The 21,330-nt window shown below is 42.0% G+C and overlaps 1 protein-coding gene across 1 annotated transcript in view; it reads left to right on the top strand.

Moving 5' to 3' along the window:
* The window catches only part of LOC122563961 (transmembrane protein 211), a 276,557-nt gene that overhangs the window by 1,424 nt on the left and 253,803 nt on the right, over positions 1-21,330 (top strand). The gene's annotated exons all lie outside the window — the stretch shown is intronic.

The following is a 21,330-nucleotide window of genomic DNA, read 5'->3' as shown; positions in this document are numbered from 1 at the left end:
ATGTGTGTGTGTATGGGGTGTGTGTATGTTTGGATGTGTGTGTGTATGGGGTGTGTGTATGTTTGGATGTGTGTGTGTATGGGGTGTGTGCGCGGCGGAGTAAAATTGGTTTGTATGCAATTTAACGACCACCACCAACCCCATTTAAAAAGCCTCACCGATTGCTTGTAAATCCAAAAAGAAGAGGGAGACGGCGATATAGATATGCTCACAAACTCAAATATACTTAAAAAGAGCTGCAGGAGCTGTAAATCAGAAACAAAATTGCTGGAAAATCTCAGCAGGTCTGACAAGCATCTATGGTCAGCAACGAATTCTGAGAAAGAGTCACTCGACCCCGAAACGTTAACTCTGCGTGGATGCTGACAGACCTGCTGAGCTTTTCCAGCAATTTCTATTTTGGTGACTCAAAGACTTTGGAAGAGGTATGCTGTTAGGCGCATCGGCCCATCGAATCTGTCCCGGATCTCTGAGCATTCTGATTGGGTGCTTCCCTCCATCACCCCGTAAGTGAATGTGTTGCAACCCCAAATGATTGATCCAGGTATTAGATCTCGTTTGATTCTAGTTCCCCCACCACCCAAATTGTTCCCGCCTTTCACAAGTGACCGTTCAGTGCTTGGTTTTATGAATGATTTATGCCCCTCTGACCGGGAAAGCTTTAAGGAGACATTAGCCAATGTCTCCAGTGGCTAATTAAAAGGACCAATTCCTCTTGACAATACCCACTGCTAATTTCCTTTCCCCCGCCAAGCATTTTCAAGCTCTGAGTTTCAGCACTGCTATTCCAGACTCGCAGGGTGAAAAGTTTTATTTAGAAAGCAAACATATTATTTAGATTCTGTGTTACTCGGTATCTCTCCGCCTTCTGTAAGCCCGGTGACTAATCTGTATTGACTGCACAAATGTGTTTACTGTAAAATTGTCGCTGCATTGAATATTAACCCGCTGTTTGATTTGCATAGAAAGCTTTATGCATAAGCGATATGAAACAGTGCGCTTGGATTTACAGGAATGTGGGTCTATCGTTTTGTTTTAAAGTTGGCATCCTTTCTGAGAATTGTCATTGCTTCTGCATTTAATGCAATCGTCATATATTGAGTTTCTACCGTCCTGGAAGGTTTGGGCCAGCTTTGGGTGAACTTTTCTCAGCTCCAGCTTCCCCAACAACATTAAGACAAACGGAGTTGAATGGGTCTCGTTGCGCTCTTATACACTGCAAGTGCCTGCGCTGTAATACAATATGGACCAGCAGGAGGCGCAGTCTGTCACCTCACTCTGATCTCTGAGCAGTCCCACCACTGCGCCGGCTCGATCTGTTCCCATTCCCAGCTCAACTGAATAGCCAGCAGGGTTTGAAGAGCCTACCGCAAAATAAACTTTCAGTTCAATGTAAGCATATCCAATCCAGGGCTGTTCGACTCAAATCTAGATTTTTTTTTTGTTTAAAATAATTGAATCGTGGCTTGTAAACATGGGGTGGGTGGGGTAGATATTGTGAAATCTGGAAAATAGTAACTGGGGTAGACCTGGAGTAGGAAATGCATCGTTACAGGGATAGAGTGGGATAGTCTTCACAGGGTCCATGTGAACTCGATGGCACGAATGGCCTGCTTCCACAGTATAGGGGATCCTACTCTTCAAACCTGCTGTGCCATGCAGTGTGACGGCTACTGACCGTCCAACTCAGTACCCTGTTCCTGCTTTTCCCCACACGCTTTCATCCCTTTAGCTTTAAAAACTATTATCTAAGAACCTGAATTTGTCAGCGGCTTCGAATTAGAACTTGATCACAATTTGTATAGGCTGGAGGTGGAAAACCCCCCAATATTTTTCATGGTTCAAAGTCTTTTCAATATTCCTTCTGGATATATATGTTAAGAAGAAAAATAAGACAGATTGTTAACAGTCTTCATTAAAAAGACCATTGCCAGTGATGTCCAAAGCAGTGATGTCGAAACACAGCAGGTCGCTTCAATGTTTGAAAAGGATGCGCAATTCTTCTGGGTCATCACTCAACCGCAAACAAAATAAAAAAGGATTGGCAAACAATTTTTTTTCCAGCAACATTACGGGTCCTTTAACCCAAAACGTGACTGGACTTGCCATGACAACTGCTGTTGCTGAATAAAAATTGGCAGTAGATTCATCATAGCGTGTGTGCTGAACATTAAAGATCGGGTCATTTAGAAGCATCTTGTACATGGGCCAGGTCTGTGTACTTAAAGGTTACAAATGGGCCAGAAATAATATGTAATTGAATTATAAGATATAGTTTTCGTGTACTGGCTTTTCTTTATTTTGATCAGTTTCAGATATTTTCTAATCGACCTGTTCAGAGATGTTATTACACATCTTTGGAGAAGGTGGGCATCAGTTTTATGGTTATCAGAGATGGATAAAACTTAATGGCAAGTGTAAATTGTCTGTGCAATCTGGTTATCTGATGGAGTACTCATCTGTATTGATCTGGTTTGTTAAATTAACCTTTTGAAGGACCACAGTGGCATCTTTAGACTAAACTGAATGTCAGTAAACATCACATGAAGTTGCACAATAGGTTGGATTTGGGATAATCATCCTGTTCTCTCCACTTCTTCACGGACTTACAGTAGACTGAATAAGTAATGTTAAGGTATTGCTAGGTATCACAGCCAGTCTGATTATCACTGCAATAGAAAATAAATTGTCTTTCTTTTACTTCCTAATCCCAGTAAACTCAGCAAACATGATATGAGGTGAAAACAACAGAGGCCTTGGTTGTGATGGTCTCCATTGTGGAATATCTAGTCAACAATCTCTGTCTAGGTTTGCAAATAGCAAGTGTAAAACATTGTGACATCTTGTGATAGTATACAATATTCAATGACTGCCATGGTGGCATGGTAACAAGACATTTTTAACATAGTATACACAACTGGAATTTTACAGGAACAAATTCCAATTCAGACTTGAGTGAAAGCCAGTTATCCAAAGTGAGCTTTGTTAGGTTTAATGTAATGGTGCACAATCCATTCATATTTGTTTTGTTAGTTTTGAAATATTATCCATTCTTGCTTCCCCGCTTCAGATTCTGGATACAAAACAGTGGTTTCTTAAGCAACGTATTAAATTGCTCGTTAATCATTTGCTGTGCAGCCCTGTGCTCTAGCATTCACTAAACATTAACTTTTCCTTTGGATTCCTCTGTCCAGTTTGGAGTATTGCCACAAATGAACCTTTCAAATGATTTGACTCTTCCTTTAGATTTCCATCTTTCCAATAATTAATTTCCAGGGGGTTTCTGGCAAGGCATATTGTGGATTAGTCTTTTTGTGTGTTAATTCGAGCATATTAAAACAGGTTTCTGACTTGGCTTGCCTCATTTGCAAAAGTATATATGGTAAGTTCTAGCTTCCATAAAGAAGGTATATTCTTGAAACACCCTTGGGCTTCTGACAGAGCGGAGTCTTCCAGCATGATGGAGGCTGGGCTGGATTGATACCTGGAACAAAATTAGGGAATAGCATGGCGGGTCGGCTTTCCTATGCATTCCTGTCTCTGAGGAACCTTAAGAAGGGAGGGTCAACATGGCAGCAATTAGCCCATCAATCAGCAGCAGGCAGGCAATTAGGCTCGTTAACAGCACTGGGATCTTTCTAACACTGGGTGACCCCAACTATGTACTAAGCCCTTGTTGGAGGCTCTTAGTGGCAGATCAGTGTGTCAAAGTCCAGCCCAATGTGTACTGCAGTCAATGAATTAGAAAATAAGTCAAATGGATATACAGCAGACATCATTTAGTTTTTATGTGTTGATTGGAGGAGGAATATTGTGTGGGATACTACAAGAGCTTCCTTGTTTTTCTCAAAATACCATTAAATACTTTCAACACACAATAGATTCTTGACATTACCCTCTAATTTGCAGTATTGCACCAAACTGGCAGACTAGATTATGGACTTGAATGAGGCTTGAACCCTTCACTGTTGAATTTAAGATGAGAGTGCTACCATTAAGACAGTCTGAAACTAGAGTGGAATCCAACCAGAATAGTGAGTTGAAATCTTTATTTTGAAGTCACCGATCTTGTGTACAGACACAATCCTCTTTGCTGTATCTAAGGTGTTAGAGAGGAAATTGGGAGGCATTGATACTGAGGTTGACCTCCCGACTGAAATGTGAGATGTAGTCCTTTGAGATCTTAATTCAATTACTTTAGGTATATTGTGTGGTACGTCCACTGGATTGCTAAACCCTACAAATAGTTGCAGGAGCAAGTGGCAAAGAGAATCCTTACCTCATACATTTACAGGTACAGGTAACCGTAGAGGAGATGGAGAGACAAGTAACTTTGGCAGATCTACAAAGTGGTGGAATCCCCTTATGTCTAGGGGTGAGCACAGGAAGCATGCAGGAGCTGCTCACTTCATAGCTTGGCCTATCAAACATCGTGTAGCACTATGTATGTCTAGGGTCTATACTTTCAAAGTCCTACTTGTGGCTAGACAAATGTTTGCACATCCAGAAGAAGATTAAAACATATAGTTACAATGACATGATTATATTGATAGTGATATGATACCCATCCCACCAATGTGCCCATTGAAGTTCTTTCTTTCTTCCTCTCTCACTGTGTCTCAGTGCAGTTCTGGGGTCCCTGGGGGGTGGAGGGAGTCTGAAGTGCAGTGGAGCTGATTGGCCTTGGAGTGCTGGTCAGGTGAGCCTGAAGTCATTTGTTTCTGGAGGACCCAGGCCAGCTGGGTGTGTCCACTCCAAAGGCAGGTTGACCCTCCTTGGCTAGAACTAACACAGGGCTGAGGCTGGCAGGGAGGAGGGAGGTAGAAGACTTGGGCAACCCTACAGTGTTCTGAGAGGAGGGCTGTCAGGGGTGTGGGTGCCTACTGGCACCACGCCATCTGCTTGTGAGGAAGCAGCCCCTGAAGTAAGCTCAAGGTGCCTGTCGCCTTAGCACCAATGGCGAGAGTGGAGCGCAGATCTGTGCACGTATCCAGCAGAGTCTCAGAGTGCTTCACCTGGCAGACCATGGCAACCACCAACCTGTCCATGGGGACAGCAAGGACCCAAGATTGTTGCTGCAGTCCTGCCACCTTCGTACCAGGTTGTCCAGTGCTCCTGAGAAACCTGCCCGCTGTTGCTGTTTGTGCCTGGCCGACAACTCACAAAGAGGGGACATCGCAGGCTCCTCTCCTGCCTGGGATAACCAAGTTCCAGGTCTCCAACAATTCTCCAAGTGTCTAAAGTATTTCTCCCTCGGAAAGCTGGCAAGATGTGGCAGTGATATACCAACTAGCAGGTACCAGAATATACCAGCTTTGGGCATCAGTATTGGGAACTCGTGGGCAAATTGCAACTTCAAGGAGACAGTAAGGACTCTAGATGCTGGATGTCAGAGTCAATAAATGTTAAGCTAAGAGCACAGCAGGTCAGAGAGCATCCAAAGCGCAGGGAAGTCCTGTCGATGTATTTCATACCGAAACATTGACTTTCCTGCAACTCGGATGCTGTATCCTTCCAATTTCACATCTATTGACAAGTAACAACTTCACATTCTTCATAAATGTTAATACTGATCCTCCCAGTGAGTTATTGGTGTAGTTAAACTTGTTGAGGAACAGAACATTTCCATGTATAATTGCACATGTTCACATGGTGGAAGTTGCTGTCCAATTGCTCCTTCATCATAGTGAGCACTGATAGCTTAATTGTGATTCTAAACGCAAACTACAGGCCATTGCTTTTACTGAACTAAATTGCTTTCTAAAATCTCAGAGCTGTGGTTAATTTATTACAACAAAATTGGTTCCAGAGAAAAAAAATTCCTTGTTGCAAGACGCTGGGAGATTAGACAGAACACACGAATAATCTTTTGTATATTCAGTGAAAGCATACACCAGTGTAATTGTGAATCTGTAAACCATCACCATGTGAGGACCCAACGACAGAACAATACATGAATAGCTGTAGCGTCTAAACAGCTCAGATAATATTTGCTTAAATAAAAATTCAGTCTTGAAGAGATATATCTGATTAGCAATTGAAAGACCCAGTGGAACATCAAAAGTGCTGTCAACACTGAAACCAGTCCAAAATGGCAAAAGTACATTGCTGTCAGCCTGTTGTGATTTGCAGTAAATACTTAATTGTAATTATGTGCAGTATCTTTTAATCCATACGTCAAACCATTCATCAAGGAAAGCCACTGCCAGAATATTTGATTAACCTTGTAAGATCTCTCAAACCACAAGTTCTGCCTCCTTGCAAATTAAGAACTCATTCATATGCCTTTTAGAATGTGTGAAATTTATATCCATTTATATCAAATGGACCATACCTGTGTCCTTCTTCATTATTATTTCTGTGCTAAATTGCTCTCCTGAAAAGAGTCTGTGTATTTTGATTCAATTTATTGCTGTCACATGTACTGAGGTACTGTGAAGAGTATTGTTTACATGTTAACCAAGCAATTCGTACCTTGTATAAGTACATCAGGGTAATAGAACAGAACACAGAATATAGTGTTACAGCTACAGAGAAGGTGCAGAGAAAGATCAATTGTAATATACGAGAGGACTGTTCATAAGTCAAATAACAGTGGGGAAGAAGCTATTCTTAAATCTGCATTTAAATGAATGAGCAATTTTTCATTATTCAAAAATATTACTAAAGCTGTCAGTAACAAATGTTAATAGAGCATGTAGTTAAGGAGGTGATTGGGATTCATTGATTAATTAATTGCAAGAGCAGGAATAAAGGGAGACTTAGTGAGACCGATGTGTGTAAGATTGCATAGTTAATAAACTCTAGTCAAAAAGAAAGGTGCCTTGGTTTCTGTCTCACTGACTGGCTTGGATCTCGATTGACAATAAAGCTAAATTAATTGGTCTGTTACTTCTAGTTCAATAATATTTCCTCATTGTCCGATATGATCAGTTCTAAAGTAATTATGCCTGCTATTACTAGTGGTGTAATTTCTGTCTGTTACACAGAGACAGAGGAAATTGGAGCAGGATTAGGCTAAATGGCCCTTCACACTTGCTCCGCCATTCATTGTGCTCATGGCTGGTCATCCAGCTCAAGAGTCTCTTCCTGCTTTTCCCCAATATCCTTTGGTCCCTTTAACTTTAGGGGCTATATCCAACTCCTTCTTGAAATCATGCAATGTTTTGGCCTTGACTGCTTTCTGTGGTACAGAATTCCACAGGGTACAGGCTTACTCACCTCATTAGGTGACTTATTTCAGTCTGATACTGTGAGTTCTGATACTTTCTTTTGATTGAAACTAGATTATTTGAACATCATCTCATGTTAGTTGTGGAACCTTGTGTGCTTGTTTTGTACATTAAAACAGTGACTTACACTTGAAAATGATGAGATTTGTGGAGTACAGTACTTGGAAATGCACTGTAAAGTAAGACTGAATGAGCTCGACAAATCTATTAGGATTCTTTGAGGAGGTAACAAGCAAGTTAGACAGTGGATTTCCAGAAGGCCTTTGTCAAGGTGCCACACAGGAGGCTACTAAATAAGATAACAGTCTTAGGCACAAGGTACTGACACCGATAAAGAATTGACTGACTGGCGGAAGGCAGAGAGGAGGGTTAAAGGAGTCTTTTTCAGTTTGGCAGCCAATGACCACTGGAGTTCTGTGTTTGCAACCACAACAGTTCATATTAAAAGTTAATAATCTGGGTGAAGGAACTGCAGACATTATTGCTAAGTTTGCAGATGACACAAAGATAGGTGGAGGGACAGGTAGTGTTCAGGAGGCGGAGAGGCTGCAGACGGACTTGGGCAGGCTAGGAGAGTGGGCAAAGAAGTGGCAGATGGAATACAATGTGGGCAAATGTGAGATTACACACTTTGGTAGGAAGAACAGAGGCGTACGCTAATTTCTAAACAGGGAAAGGCTTCAGAAATCTGAAGCACAAAGGGACTTAGGAGTCCTAGCTCAGGATTCTGTTAAGGTTAACATGCAGATTCAGTTGGCAGTCAGGAAGTCAAATGCAATGTTAACATTCATTTTAAGAGAGCTAGAGTATAAAAACAGAGATGTACTACTGAAGCTGTACAAAGCTCTGGTCAGACTGCATTTGGAACATTTTGGGTAGTTTTGGGCCCCATATCTAAGGAAGGATGTGCTGGCTTTGGAGGGGGCTCAGAGGAGGTTTACAAGAATGTTCCTAGGGGTGAAGGTCTTCTCATAAGAAGAGCTGTTGAGGATTCTGGTTCCGTACTCGATAGAGTTTAAAAGGGTGGGGTGTCAGCTTAATTGACACTTACAGAATACTGAGACGCCCCGGTACCCAAGGGCACAGCCTAAGAGTGAGATGAGCGGGAGTTTCTTCAGCCAATGGTGGTTCATCAATGGAACGCATTGCCACAGAAAGTTGTGGAGGCCAAGCCATTAGGTGTATTTAAGACAGAGAGAGGTTTTTGATTAGTAAGAGGATCAAGGGTTACAGGGACAAAGCAGGAGAATGGGGTTGAGAATCATAACATCCACAACTGAATGATGGAGCAGACTCAGTGAGTTAAATAGTCTAATTCTGCTCATATGTCTTCTGTCTTATGGTCTTTGGCTGTAAGTGTGCTTTGAGACATTCTGAAGCTGTGAAATGTAAAAATATTAATTATTTCTTTTAGCAAAGTCATAATGCTTCAGTCCAATTCCTGTAGCACAAAGGTGATTCCACTGCTCTGATATGACTCGAGTTAGAGGTCTACTATTATAGCCTAGCTACCTTCCATCCAGCCCCACCCCCTTCCATTTATCTCTTAGCTCCCAATCACCACACCCCCCACCACACCCCTCAACATTCCTGATGAAGAGCTTATGCTCAAAATGTCAACTCTCCTGTTCCTAGGATACCACCTGAACAGCTGTGCTTTTCCAGCGCCACACATTTTGAATCTGATCACCAGCATCTGCAGTCCTCACTTTCTCCTCACTTTTATGCCGACTCTAGCTTGAGCAAGTCACTGGAGCTGAGGTTCCTGCTGTGATTGAATCATGTCTTTTACCAGTCAGTTGTGGACAGTGAGAATGTATATGACATTTTGAATACATACAGAAAGTTTAAAAAAAAATTTTTGCACCATTGAATCACAGTGAAAATATCAGTTGCAGTTCACCTTACACAACATATAACTCACTAGTATGACTTTTGAATAAAATTTTATGGTTTATCTTCTAACATAGTTTTGCAGTGCCTTCTAAAACAACAATAGCTAATCCCTCTGCAAGTAACCTATGGACATATGAAATGGAAGCAGGAATAGATCATCCAGCTCATCGACATTACTCTGCCATTTATAAGATCATGACCAATCTGACTGTGGTCTGATCTCCATTTTCTTGCTTATCCTTTTGAGTCCCTTGTTAGTCATGGATCTCACACACTCTCTGGGGAAGAGACTTCCACAGACCCATGACCTTCCAAGAAGAAAATTTCTCACCTCTTAATTGGGAGCTTGCTCATTTATAAGCTGTGTCCCCAGTCCTAGCCTCCGAGAAGGACAAACATCCCCTTGGCATCCAGTATGTCAAGTCCCCTCAAAACCATATGTTTCAATGCAATCACCTCCCCTTCCTTTAAACACCAATAGATATCGATGCAATCTGTTCAACTTTCCCCACACAATAGCCCTTTCATCCCAGGAATCTTCTCGGTATCACTTTCAATATCCTTCCATAAATAAGGAGATCAAATCTGTACACAATATCTAGATATGCTCTCACCATTGCCTGTATGGTTGATAGAGGCACCTACTTTTATATTCCATTTCCCTTGCAATAAACATCATTATTCTATTTGCCTTGCTATTCACTTTCTGCATCTGCATGCGATCTTTTATGATTCATGTGCCAGGAGACCAGAATCCCCTGTAACTCTGAGTTCTGTAATCTTTCCCTATTTAAATAACATGGTGCTTTTCTATTCTTCTGCCAAAATGGACAAGTTCACACTTTTTCAAATTATCCTCCATTAGCCACACCTTTTCCCACTCACATAACCTATCAAAATCCCTTTGCAGACTGCTCATGTACTCCTCACCTTACTTTCAAACATATCTTTGTGACATCAGCAAATTTGGCGATTGTACATTTGATGTTTTCATTGAAGATGTTGATGTAGATTGTAAGCAGCTGAAGTTCCAGCACTGGTTCCTACAACACGCCATCCGTTACATCTTGCAAACCTGAAAATTATCCATTTATGCCAACTTTTGTTTCTTGTTAGCTAACCAGTCGATGATCTATGCTCATATATTAGTCCCTCCACTGTATGCTCTTATTTTCTGTAGTAGCCTTTTATATGACACCGTCTTAATACCTCCTGTAAATCTAAGCGCATCAAATCCAGGTTCCTTTTAATCTGCTTGTTATTTCCTCAAATAAATCTCATAAATTAGTCAAGCACAATTATCCTTTCACAGAGCCATGTTGATTCTGCCTGGTTGCACTGAGATTCTCTAAATGCCTTGCTATAACTTCCTTCACAATAGCTTGTCACATGTTCCCTGTGACAAATAGTATAAAAAGTGGCCTGTAGTTTCCTGTTTCTTTTTATCTCCCTCCTTTTTTGATGAAAAGAGTTACATTCACTAGTTTCAAATCTGTTGGCATTCTTCTGAATCTAGGGAACTTTTGAAAATTAAAGCTCTCAACTATCTCAGCAGCTGCTTTGTTTCAGAGCGTAAGGTAAAGTTCATCGTGATCTGGGGACCCATTAGATTAGATTAGATTAGATTACATTACATTACAGTGTGGAAACAGGCCCTTCGGCCCAACAAGTCCACACCGACCCGCCGAAGCGCAACCCACCCATACCCCTACATTTACCTCTTACCTAACACTACGGGCAATTTAGCATGGCCAATTCACCTGGCCTGCACATCTTTGTGACAGTGGGAGGAAACCGGAGCACCCGGAGGAAACCCACGCAGACATGGGGAGAACGTGCAAACTCCTCACAGTTAGTCGCCTGAGGCAGGAATTGAACCTGGGTCTCTGGCGCTGTGAGGCAGCAGTGCTAACCCATGGGCTTTTAGTTCTTATGATTTTCTCTAGTGAGTGTAATTGTTTTAAGCTGATCCCTTCCTTTCATTGTATGATTCACACTTATGATTCACTAATGTCCTTTAGGGAAGGAAACTGCCATCCTTACCTGATCTGGCCTACATGTGACTCCAGACCCACTGCTTGTGGTTACTTTTAACTGCCCCCTGGGCAATTAGGAATAGGCAATAAATGCTGCCTAGCCAGCAATGCCCACATCCTGTCGATGAATAGAGAAAAAAAAATTCTGGGATGTCACTTGTATCTCCTGTAAAGAGATAAGTCTGTTTATCTGTTCAGTTCACCTACCATTTCCTTATTTTCCATTATTAATTCCCAAACTCATTCTTGAGAGGACCAGCTCTCATTTTGCTTACTCTTTTCCCTATTCTCAAAGCTCTTACTTTCTGTTTTTATATTTCCAGTTAGCTTTGTCTCATGCTCCAACCCTAACCCATCGTCCCTCTTTTTGGTTTAGTATTTTCTTTTGTTGTTATTTTGAATATTCTATCCAATGTTTTGGCCTGCCACTACTCTTTGCAGAAGGAGATATATATCTCCTTTCAATTGTTTAATCAACCTGACATTCAGATGTTCCAGTCAACTTCAAGGGGTAAGGACAGTAAATGCAGACAGTTTGTTATCAATGTCCCTCCTTCTCACCTGCACCAACAGCCAACCCATTAACATGAGGCATTTTGGGAATGAGGCATTTCATAATTAGGGAGGATCAGCAAAATAAGAAGGTTAAATTGTGTCATGGTGTGGTGGGAGTATTAAGACACAATCCCTGAATAAAATGTACAAATTCCAAACCTCAAATTCTAATTAATGATGGATCCACAATGAATTCAATTAGAATCATCAATATTTTGAGTATTTTAGAAATTGCTTCTATATTATTGTATAGTTAAACTTTCTTCTCCTAATAATGGCTGGGTTGGTTGCGTGCTTCAATTCAGAATATCATTCAGTGAAAATATGCAATGAAAACATCGGAGTTATTGCACTTTGTTCCAAATTTTAAGTTGTAAAGGCAGGATTTTGATTCCTTCAGAAAAAAAAACTACATTTGAGATCCACTAATATCAAGATGAATGAAATATTAAAAGTAGACAGCAATAATCATAACATGATTTTTAAAATTCACTCATAGGACATGGGCATCATTTCCTGGCCAGCATTTATTGCCCATCCTCAGTTGCCCTTGAGAAGGTGGTGGTGAGCTGCCTTCTTGTACTGCTGAGTCCATGTGCTATAAGGTTGACCCACAATGCCATTAGGGAGGGAATTCCAGGAATTACACCCAACAACAGTGAAGGAACACTGATATATTTCCAAATCTAGATGCTGAGTGGCTTGGAGGGGAAATTGTAGGGGGTGGTGTTCTCATGTTTCTGTTGCCCTTGTCCTTCTAGATGGAAATGGTCAGAGTCTGTGAAAGTCATTTAATGTGATGGGTTGTTTGGCCAGCCTAATGTCATCATTGCAGCTCCACCATGGGAAACCCCAAGAGATTCCAATGTACGGTCAGAGCCTGGTCTACCTATGATCACCATGTGAAACAACATTAATGTACAATACATAGTATTACCTGGAGGTCGAAGCCTGACAACAGTTCTTGAATTTGCCTTCTTTGCAACCAGTCTGTCTTGAACTCAAACTCATAGTGTGGCATCAAATCACATGGTAAAAGCCGGTGACAGCTACAGGATGCACTGCAAAGGAAATCGTGGCTGCACTGAAGGTCAGGAAATAGCCTTGAAATCGACCAAAGAATTTATTGATACAGCTTTAAAAACTGCTCACAGCCAGAAAAGTTATAGAGCTGAAAAGCTGCTAGGAAGGAAACATCTCTGAACAGGAAGTTCTTCCCAAAGAAGCTACCAGAACATTATAACTGTCTACAACAAGAATTCATTATAACAATATTGTAGTTGATCACTTTGTTAAATCAATTACAGAACTTGTTCATTCAAAAGATCCAATTGCAGTAGTCTAGAAAATTGTTCAAAAAACATTATACAGCAAAAAGTCCATTGAGTGTATAATAACCATCTGACCAGAGGAGACAGGCCTAATATTCTGAACAATGTGCCACACGTAACAATATCAACGTGAAATTCTAAGCAATAGAATGCTCCAGTATCTTATCACAGGTGTAGTCCCAAAACTCCACATCAACAAAAATGATATTGTTGGGTCTTTTGTCAAAAATGCTACTTCTCAAAGATGTGCTACACATTGAAGAACATACTAATAGAACCATGAAGAACATGTACTGTAAGGGAACAATGCATGGATGGACTGCTTAATATCATCCTAGAGGAAATGACAATGCTATCCAACACTAATAATGTGTGGCACCTGATCAAATTCCTTCAGAAAGTTCAAAAATATTGCATCCATTTAAACCTGGAAATCTCAATGTCAACAGAGCTTGTTAAAGTTCAACCTACTAGATTAGATTACTTACAGTGTGGAAACAGGCCCTTTGGCCCAACAAGTCCACACAGACCCTCCAACGAGCAACCCACCCAGACCGATTCCCCTCCATTTAGCCCTACATCTAACACTACAGGCATGGCCAATTCACCTAATCTGCACATTTTTGGGCTGTGGGAGGAAACCCGCACAGACACGGGGAGAATGTGCAAACTCCACACAGATAGTTGCCTGAGGTGGGAATTGAACCTGGGTCTCTGGCGCTGTGAGGCAGCAGTGCTAACCACTGTGCCACCATACCACCCATGATTTTCTCTGAACTAACAATATGTTCCTGGCTGGAATTCTGTTTCCTTTCTGAGTAGATTCATTAATTTAGAACATAGAACATTACAGCACAGTACAAGTCCTTCGGCCTTTAATGTTGCACTGACCTGTGAAACCAATCTGAAGCCCATCTAAACTACACTATTCCATTTTTGTCCATATGTTTATCCAATGACCATTTAAGTGCCCTTGACGTTGGTGAGTCTACTACCGTTGCAGGCAGTATGTTCCACACTCCTACTGCTCTCTGAGTAAAGAATCTACCTTTGACATCTGTCCTTTATCTATCGTCCCTCAATTTAAAGCTAGGCCCCCTCATGCTAGCCGTCACCATCTGAGGAATAAGGCTCTCACTCTCCACATTATCTAACTCTTTGATTATCTTATATGTCTCAATTAAGTCACCTCTGAACCTTCTTCTCTCCAACGAAAACAGCCTCAAGTCCCTCAGCCTTTCCTTGTAAGACCTTCCCTCCATACCAGGCAACATCCTAGGAAATGTCCTCTGAACCATTTCCAAAACCTCCACATCCTTCCTATAATGTGATGACCAGAACTGTATGCAATACTCCAAGTGCGGCTGCACCAGAGTTTTGTACAGCTGCAGCATGACCTCATGGTTCAATCCCTCTACTATTAAAAGCTAACACACTGTATGCCTTCTTAAGAACCCGATCAACTTGGGTGGCAACTTTCAGGGATCTATGTACATGGACACCAAGATCTCTCTGCTCATCTGCACTACCAACAATCTTACCATTTGTCTAGGACTCTTTATTCCTGTTGCTCCTTCCAAAGTGAATCACTTCACACTTTTCCACATTAAACTCTATTTGCCACCTCTCAGCCCCACTCTGCAGCTTATCTATGTCCCTCTGTAACCTGCAACATCGTGTAGCACTATCCACAACTCCACCGACTTTAGTGTCATTCACAAATTTACTAACCCATCCTTCTATGCCCTCATCCAGGTCATTTATAAAAATGACAAACAATATTGGACCCAAAACAGATCCTTGCGGTACACCACTAGTAATTGAACTCCAGGATGAACATTTCCCATCAACCACCATCCTCAGTCTTTATTCAGCTCGCCAATTTCTGATCCAAACCTTTAAATCACCCTCAATCCCATGTCTCTGCATTTTGTGAAATTGCCCAGTGGGGAACCTTATCAAATGCCTTACTGAAAACCATATACACCACATCAACCGCTTTACCCTCATCCACCTGTTTGACCACCATCTCAAAGAATTCAATAAGGTTTGCGAGGCACGACCTACCCTTCACAAAACCGTGTTGACTATCCCTAATCAACTTATTCCTTTCTAGATGATTATAAGTCCTATCTCTTATAACCTTTCCAACACTTTACCCACAACCAAACTAAGGCTCACTGGTCTGTATTTACCAGGATTATCTCTACTCCCCTTCTTGAACAAGGGAACAACATTAGCTATCCTCCAGTCTTCTGGTACTATTCCTGTAGACAATGATGATACAAAGATCAAAGTCAAAGGCTCAGCAATCTCCTCCCTGGCTTCCCAGAGAATCCTTGGCTAAATTCCATCGAGCCCAGGGGACTTATCTATTTTTACACTTTCCAGAATGACTTCTCCTTCACTGTTTCTAACCTCAGCCCACACTACCTAAGTAGATGAGTCCTCAAATGTCCTTTCTGTAACTGTAGTACTGTCCTTGACTAACAATGCCACATCTTTTTAGATATTCTTACTGAAACATCTAAATCCCAAAACCCGCAACAACCATTCCTGTCCCTGCTCTACCCATGTCTCCGAAATGGCTACAACATCAAAATCCCAGTTACCGACCCATGCTGCAAGTTCACCCGCCTTATTCCGGATGCTCCTGGTATTGAACTAGACACACTTCAAACCAACTTCTTGCTTGCTGGTGCCCTCATGTGACCTTGAAATACTATTTCAGACCTCTCTACTCTCAACCTCCTGTATACTCAAACTACAATTTAGGTTCCCATCCCCCCGCTGAATTAGTTTAAAGCCACCTGAAGAGCATTAGCAAATTTCTCCCCAGGATTTTGGTACCCCTCTGGTTCAGGTGAAGACCATCCTATTTGTAGAGGTCCCATCTATCCCAGAAAGAACCCCAATTATCCAGGAATCCAAAGCCCTCCCTCCTGCACCATTCCTGTAGCCATGTGTTCAACTCCTCTCTCTCCCTATTCCTCACCTCACTAACACATGGCATGGGCAACAAACCAGAGTTAACAGCTCTATTTGTCCTAGCTCTAAGCTTCCACCTTAGCTCCCTGAATTTCTGCCTTAAATCCCCATCTCTCTTTCTATCTATGTTGTTATTGCCTATGTGGACCACGACTTGGGACTGCTCCCTCTCCCCCTCCCCCGAAGGATCCCGAAAGCGCGATCAGAGACATCACAAGCCCTGGCACTGGGAGGCAGCACACCAACCGTGAGTCTGTCTCGTTCCCACAGAACCTCCTATCTGTCCCCCTAACTATGGAGTCCCAATGACGAATGCTCTGCTCCTCTTCCCCCTTCCCTTCTGGGCAACAAGGACAGACTTTGTGCCAGAGATCTGTGCTCAATTGCTTATCCCTGTTAAGTCCCACCTCCCCCCCCAACAGTATCCAAAACGGTATACTTGTTGTTGAGAGGAGTGGCTGCAGGGGATCCCTGCACTGCCTGCCAGTTCCCTTTCTGTCCACTGACGGTAACCCAACTACCTTGTTCTTGTACCCGAGGTGTGACTACTAGCATTTACTGTCAACTAAATGCTGAATTCTGGGCACTTTGTCCAATACTCTCAAATCTATGAAGATTTCACAACACATTTTGCTTAAGATACTGACAGCCTCAACAGAAGAGACAACAAGTATCCATATTAGTCAAAATTGCATTGATACCCATGTCCCAGAGCAACCATTACACCATTTCCCCTGAGATAAAACAATTTTTTTTTTAAAAAGCCTCCATCTGCACATTCAGCGCATTTTTTTCTTGCTGAGAGAGGTCAGGGAAGCAGAGTTTCGGTGTAATTGCTTCACATTGAGGAACTCAAAGTGGCCTGACTCAGCAAAGACGTTTCAGACGCAGAAAAGTAACTTGCATTTTTCTCACACTTTTTATGATCTCAGAATATCCCAGCAGAGCTCAATGTCAATTAAGAACTCTTAAGGAATATAATCATTTATAATCAAACAGAGTAGCCATTTTCTGCCCTGTGAGGTCACATAAACAGCAATGTCACAGAGGTGACCAGATAATCTAAGTTAATGAGGTTGGTTGATGTCTATATTGGCTGGGAGATGGCTCTCCTGCTCTATCCCAGATAGTGTCAAGAGTTCTTTCTGCATCACTTTCAATATGATCTGGCCAAAATTTAAACAACAACACTGAAAATTAAGAAAACAAAGTCATTTACTTTTCAAATTCTGAACAATTCCCGAGGTGCAACAGGCGTAGTGATTGTAACGAGGTCAGCCAGTGGACCTCATAGAATAGGAGTTCCCTGACTGGGGCTGTTAACCTGTTCCAATCAGGGAGCCCTGACTGACAGACATAAACAAGTGTCAGAGGTTCTGTTCACTCTGAGAGCTGGCTCTGAGGGAGCGGGATCAGTGTCAAGGACTCTCCATGTATAAGTAAAGGATGAACTGGTGATGGGGTACCAGCTTCTGTGGAGTTATTTCAGTGGCAATGAAAGAAAAGCAAGCTCATGAAAACATTTGCTTGCAACAATTGTCTTTAAGTTGGAGTAAGCAATCTCTGGCATCATGGCATTATTTGGGACTCTTTTGATTCTGCCATTGAACACTGGGCCCATTATGTGGAAATTGTTTCCAGGCAAATGACATTGTGGACCTGCAGCTTTTTCAGTTATTAGGAGACTAACTTTCTCTGAGGCACCAGATTTATTTCAAGAGTTGATGGATTTAGTTAAAGAATATTATGACTCTGAGCCTCCTCTAATTCTGAAGCGCTATCGGTTTTACTCTGCAATTTGTGAATCAGGGAATTCCATATCGGGATTTTTGACTAGGTTAAGATGACTGGCAGAGGCAAGTGACTTTGGTTTAATTCTTAATGAGATGCTGAGAGATCATTTAGTATGTGAGATTAATGATGTGACCATGCAAAAGTGCCCAGTACCTGAAGTCCAACTGGATTTCAAACAGCACTACAACATCCTTGTAAATCTTTTCTGAACCCTTTCAAGTTTCACAACATCCTTCCGAAAGGAAGGAGACCAGAATTGCATGCAATATTTTAACAGTGGCCTAACCAATGTCCTGGGCAGCCATAACATGATGCCCCAACCCCTGTACTCAATGCTCTGACCAATAAAGGAAAGCATACCAAATGCCTTCTTCACTATCCTATCTACCTGTGACTCTACTTTCAAGGAGCTATGAACCTGCACTCCAAGGTCGATTTGTTCAGCATCACTACTTAGGACCTTACCATTAAGTGTATAAGTCCTGCTAAGATTTGCTTTCCCAAAATGCAGCACCTTGTATTTATCTAAATTAAACTCCATCTGCCACTTCTCAGCCCATTGGCCCATCTGATCAAGATCCTGTTGTAATCTGAGGTAATCTTCCTTGCTGTCCACTACACCTCCAATTTTGGTGTCATCTGCAAGCTTACTAACTATACCTCCTATGATCATATCCAAATCATTTATATAAACGCCGAAAAGTAGTGGATCCAGCACCGATCCTTGTGGCACTCCACTGGTCACAGGCCTCCAGTCTGAAAAACAATCCTCCACCACCACCCTGTCTTCTACCTTTGAGCCAGTTCTGTATCCAAATGGCTAGTTCTCCCTGTATTCCATGAGATCTGACCTTGCTAATCGATCTCTCATGGGGTACCTTGTTGAATGCCTTACTGAAGTCCATATAGTTCACATCCACCGCTCTGCCCTCATCAATCCTCTTTGTTATTTTTCGAATAAAATCAAGTTTGTGAGACAGGATTTCCCACACACAAAGCCATTTTGACTATCCCTAATCAGTCCTTGCCTTTCCAAATATGTGTAAATCCTGTCCCTCAGGATTCCCTTCAACAACTTGCCCACCACTGACGTCAGGCTCACTGGTCTATAGTTCCTTGGCTTGTCCTTACCACCTTTCTTAAATAATGGCACCACATTAGCCAACTTCCAGTCTTCTGGCACCTCACCTGTGACTATCGATGATACAAATATCTCAGCAAGAGGCCCAACAATCACTTCTCTAGTTTCCCACAGAGTTCTCCGGTATACCTGATCAGGTCCTGGGGATTTATCCACTTTTATGTGTTTCAAGACATCCAGCACTTCCTCCTCTGCAATATGGACATTTTTCAAGGTGTCACCATCTATTTCCCACATTCTATATCTTCCGTGTCCTTCTCCACAGTAAACACTGATGAAAAATACTTGTTTTGTATCTCCCCCATCTTCTGAAGCTCCACACAAAGACCGCCTTGCTGATCTTTGAGGGGAGAAAGTGAGGTCTGCAGATGCTGGAGATCAGAGCTGAAAATGTGTTGCTGGAAAAGCGCAGCAGGTCAGGCAGTATCCAGGGAACAGGAGAATCGACGTTTCGGGCATAAGCCCTTCTTCAGGATCTTTGAGGGGCCCTATTTGCTCCCTAGTTACCCTTTTGTCCTTAATATATTTGTAAAAGCCCTTTGGATTTTCTTTAACCTTATTTGCCAAAGCTATCTCATGTCACCTTTTTGCCCTCCTGATTTCCCTCTTAAGTAAACTCCTACTGTATTTATACTCTTCTAAGAATTCACTCGGTCTCTCCTGTCTGTCCCTGACATTTCCTTCCTTTTTCTTAACCAAACCCTCTGTTTTTTTAGTCATCTAGCATTCCCTACACCTACCAGCCTTTCCTTTCACCCGAACAGGAATATACTGTCTCTGGACTCTCATTCTGAAGGCTTCCATTTTCCAGCCGTCCCTTTACCTGCGAATATCTGCGCCCAATCAGCTTTTGAAAGCTTTTTGCCTAATACTATCAAAATTAGCTTTTCTCCAATTTAGAACTTCAACTGTTAGATCTGGTCTATCCTTTTCTATCACTATTTTAACACTAATAGAATTATAGTCACTGGCCCCAAAATGCTCCCCCACTGACACCTCAGTCACCTGCCCTGCCTTATTTCCCAAGAGTAGGTCAAGTTTTGCACCTTCTCTCGTAGGTACATCCACATACTGACTCAGAAAATTTTCTTGTACACTCTTAACAAATTCCTCTCCATCTAAACCCTTAACACTATGGCAGTCCCAGTCTATGTTTGGCAAGTTAACATCCCCTACCACAGCCACCCTATTATTCTTACAGATAACTGAAATCCCCTTAGAAATTTACTTCTCAATTTCCCGCTGACTCTTAGGGGGGTCTATAATACAATCCCAATAAGGTGACCATCCCTTTCGTATTTCTCAATTCCACCCAAATAACTTCCCTGGATGTATTTCCGGGAATATCCTCCCTAAGTACAGCCGTAATGCTATCCCTTATCAAAAATGCCACTCCCCCTCCTCTCTTGCCTCCCTTTCTATCTTCCTATAGCATTTATATCCTGGAACATTAAGCTGCCAATCTCTGAGCCACGTTTCTGTAATTGTATGATATGGTTTATAGAGTTATGGTGTTTGTGCAGTGGCTCACAGTGTGGACCTAGGATGAATGTAACTGTACCACTCAGCCCAGGGTGAAAGGGGTCATATTTTAAAAAGTTACCTTTGACCAGCAGCCAGTTGGTCTGGCTGCATGGAGACCAACCACATAGGCCTAGCACTAACTGTTTTCAAGGCAAAGGATGCATCAATGGTGGTTTCAATGTGTGCATTTGCGTTCCATCATGTTGGTTAAGATTTCAGTTGCTCACATTATTAACTTTAAACAAAATTACTATGTTACTGAGGCACTATTGTTTGAAAGCCTTGGTCAAAGAGGCAACTTTGGTAAAACGGATATTGAGGTGTAAATTTGGAATATGGGCTGCCTCATAATGGACACATAGTGCTTGCCCACCCTGGCTGCAGAGCCAGGTACATCTCATAATTCACTCCCATTACCTCATCCCAAACGATTGCATACATGAACCTTGGAATAGACTATCTTCTTCCTAACACATGTTGGGGGTTGGTTTAGCTCAGATGATTGGGCTATGAAACAGTGTGATGCCAATAGTGTTGGTTCAATTTCCATTATCAGCGGAGGTTACCATGAAGGATTCACCTTCTCAACCAACACCCCCCCCACCCCCTCACCTGAGGCATGATGATCCTCAGGTTAAATTGCCACCAGTTGTCCCTGCTTAATGACACAGCAGCCCCTATGGTATGCTAAAAGTATGGTGACTTCCAATGCACATTCTTTCATTTTGCATCAACAGCTTGCATTTATATGGCACCCAATGTGCTTCACCGGAACAATTATCAAGCACAATTTGATGCTGAGTCTTATCAGAGTAACTGGGGTACATGACCAA

This window comes from Chiloscyllium plagiosum, chromosome 28, assembly GCF_004010195.1.
Source record: "Chiloscyllium plagiosum isolate BGI_BamShark_2017 chromosome 28, ASM401019v2, whole genome shotgun sequence".
In the NCBI taxonomy this organism is placed as follows: Eukaryota; Metazoa; Chordata; class Chondrichthyes; order Orectolobiformes; family Hemiscylliidae; genus Chiloscyllium; species Chiloscyllium plagiosum.
The sequence above is the reverse complement of the archived record's forward strand: the minus strand, read 5'-3'. Positions and strand labels throughout refer to the sequence as shown.